The sequence below is a fragment of the Leiobunum rupestre genome, chromosome 1 (genome assembly GCF_980474605.1).
Source record: "Leiobunum rupestre chromosome 1, qqLeiRupe1.1.hap1, whole genome shotgun sequence".
In the NCBI taxonomy this organism is placed as follows: Eukaryota; Metazoa; Arthropoda; class Arachnida; order Opiliones; family Sclerosomatidae; genus Leiobunum; species Leiobunum rupestre.
This window is the reverse complement of record NC_143384.1, coordinates 46,517,170-46,520,340: the sequence shown is the minus strand read 5'-3', so window position 1 is coordinate 46,520,340 and position 3,171 is coordinate 46,517,170. Positions and strand designations below refer to the sequence as shown.

Below are 3,171 nucleotides of genomic sequence, written 5' to 3'. Positions count from 1 at the left end.
AGTAAGTAGTTGTCCAGGGACGTTTGATTTCGGTCAAAAAGTCAGTGTCCAAATGACTTCCATGTAGCTATCCTAACTGGTGTCCATGTTATTGATAATGTAGGCACCGCCCTAACAATAAATATATTAGTTTTTACTGTTTTGGTAAATAAATTGAAATTATATTACATTTTTTGAAATTCGCAGTATGTAGGGATGGAAGTGGAGACCTCAAATGACAAATCACCTAATGAATTTACTGCAATGAATTTTACTAAAGATGACCAAATGATTGAAGTTCTTGGTGTTGAAACAACGGATTTTGAAAATGCTAAGTCCTTAGGGAAAAAAACAAATCACGATCATGTAGGCAATTGAAGCAGAACTTAATACTTGCCTGCTTAAAATTAACAAATATTCTGTTAATGAATTACAGACATATTTCAGTGGTATTGAATCTCCAATACTGATTCGCGAAAAAGAAACTCTTGAGATTCAAACTGGAACAATGGAGACAGTGGAGGTTCAAAATAAATCAACTCAAACATCTTTGCACTGCTTAGCGCTCCAAAGAAGTTTAGAAATTGAAAGGAACAAAGTCCAAACTCTTCGGAAACAACTCAAAATAGCTAAACAAGCAAAGAAAAGAAAAGATTTAAAATTGTCCTCTCTGAAGCACATGCTTCATCAAATTACGAGAAAAAATCTGCTCTTAGAAGAAAATGCGCTCGACATTGAACAGAGGTTTGGATCAACTTCAATTGAGTTGTTTAAATTTTTGCACCAAACAGGACTAAAAAATAAAAAGAAGCAAAAATATCCTCAGTTAATTCGAAGTTTTGCTATGACAATGCATTTTTATTCGCCAAAAGCATACCAGTTTCTAAGAAAACATCTATGTCTTCCGCATGCCAGCACACTACGTGAATGGTCAAATAAAGTTGATGGTAAACCAGGATTTACTTTTGAGAGCTTCGAATACATAAAAAATGAGGTTAACAAAATTGAACACTCACTTCTGATTGCTCTATCCTTGGACGAAATGTCTATAAGAAAGCACACAGAATGGACCGGCAAGGAATTTTCTGGATACGTAAATGTCGGGTTAGATCATGACACACAAGATACAGATGAAATCGCCACTTCAGCACTGGTTTTTATGGCGGTAGCCATCAATGGGCATTGGAAAGTACCTATTGGATATTTCCTTGTCCATGGAACCCCAAGCTATTTGCTTAAGAATCTTGTGACAGAATGCCTATTTAAACTACAAAAAACTGGTGCCAAATGTATAGCATTAGTTTGTGACGGACTCAGGAGCAATATTACCATGGCTCAATCACTTGGTATTATAATAACTGAAGAAATCATTGAATGCCGTTTCCCAAATCCTGGTACAAACAAAAAAATGTTTCGTTGGCGCACCCAGAAAGTGAAAATTTAATGAATTTCTTTCTTCACTACATGGGGGGCCAGGTGGTCTATTCCCTAAAAGTAGTGTTTCAAGAGGGAATTAGCATCTGGGTGCGCCATCTTATTGTCAGTGTTGGGTAAAATACTTTACTTTCGGTATTTAAAATGAAATACTAAATACTTTTAACGTAAAGTATTTAAAATAAAATACTTTATTTTAGTATTTTAAAATAAAAAATACTCAAAATACTGTAATTTCTTGAAAAGCGGAAAAAATTCCAGAATAATCGAAAGATTGAGAATATTCCACTTTAACGTGCTGTATAAAAGACGGATTGTCTCGTAAGACTAGAGTACTCGCTACTCCAAAGTCACCACGTGTGATAAGCGGAATTTTATCACGAGTTTGTGGGTGAATATGAATTACATGTATTTCTTCCACTTGCAACTTGATGGTATTTTCGCTAATAATATTCAGTATTTTGTTCAAATACAAGAAAAAATGTATTTAAAATAAAATACTAAATACATTTCTTTAAAGGTATTTAAAAAAAATACTAAATACTGAAAAAGTATTTAAAATACTACCCAACACTGCTTATTTAAACATTACTATATTTTATATTTTCCTTCCAGCGGATCCAGGTGAAACGGTTCACTTCATCCTTGACGCTTGCCATATGATCAAACTTTTTAGAAATTTATTTGAGCACTTTGGTATCTTGATAGATCGGCGAACTGGTGAAGTAAGAAAAATACTTTAAAAATGTGGTTCACTTTCCTAATAACCTTACGCATTTACTAGCTGATCAAGTGGTCTTACATCACTACCCTTCAAGGCTACCAAGAATTTGAGGGTTTAACCTTGGCCAACAAACTTTCCAAATTTCACATTAAATTTAAAACGCAAAAAATGAAGGTTAGCTTGGCGGTACAAACAGTTATCAGTTCAGTGGCAAAGAGTCTAGACTTCTTGAGAGAGGCTGGTGATCCAATATTTGAGGGATGTAAACCAACATCCAAACTCATATCATCAATTGATCGGTACCTAGAAGTGTTTAATTTTAGGCAGGTTTTTCTGGAAAATTTAACAATGTTTTTACTTAATTTTCTTGCACAGATTGTTTGATGTTTTAAACTCATGAAATCCCTGGGCTAAAGGTTTCAAGTCACCAATTCGGCTTTCGAACATGGAAGTAACTAAAAGTGACATTTTGAAGACAAAAGACCTTCTATTCAATTTGACAGACCAAGATGGCAACTTAATTCTCGAAAGCACACGAAAAACGGCTATTATGGGTTTTGCTGTGACAATTCATAGTGTTTTGAGTATCGCAGAGAAATACATTGTTCCACCCAATGCTCCACTAAAGTAAAAATTGTTATTTTGATCAACATAAAGTTTTTAATTAAATATTTACTTTAAAGGTACCTTCTAACCTACAAGCTTTCTCAGGACCATTTAGAATTGTACTTTAATACAATTCGTCAGAGAGGAGGGTGGAACAACAATCCCACCTGTAGACAATTCACAGCTGCGTACAAAAACACTTTAGTTACAAAAATTGAAACTTCACAAAGTGGTAACGTGATTGCATTGGATAATACTCATGTTCCAAATTTATGCGAGATTACAGTTCCAAGCAAGGACATCCTCATTTTGCCCGAAACACTAGAGGAAGAATTAGATAATTTCATTTTGTTCCTTACTGATGAAACATCAACATCCAACATCTTTAGAGATAACATAATTTATTATATGAGTGGATTTGTAGTAAA

The 3,171-nt window shown here is 34.1% G+C and overlaps 1 long non-coding RNA gene across 1 annotated transcript; it reads right to left on the bottom strand.

Annotated features, from left to right (window-relative positions):
* Positions 1-381: 381 nt before the first annotated feature.
* LOC149963093 (uncharacterized) lies at positions 382-2,534 on the bottom strand. The gene is made up of 8 exons (XR_016480180.1): positions 2,496-2,534; positions 2,216-2,440; positions 2,006-2,130; positions 1,309-1,467; positions 996-1,246; positions 857-898; positions 676-772; positions 382-608 (listed from the first exon to the last, which is right to left on the bottom strand). It is a non-coding gene; the product is annotated as an uncharacterized LOC149963093 (long non-coding RNA).
* Between the last annotated feature and the right edge of the window lie 637 nt (positions 2,535-3,171).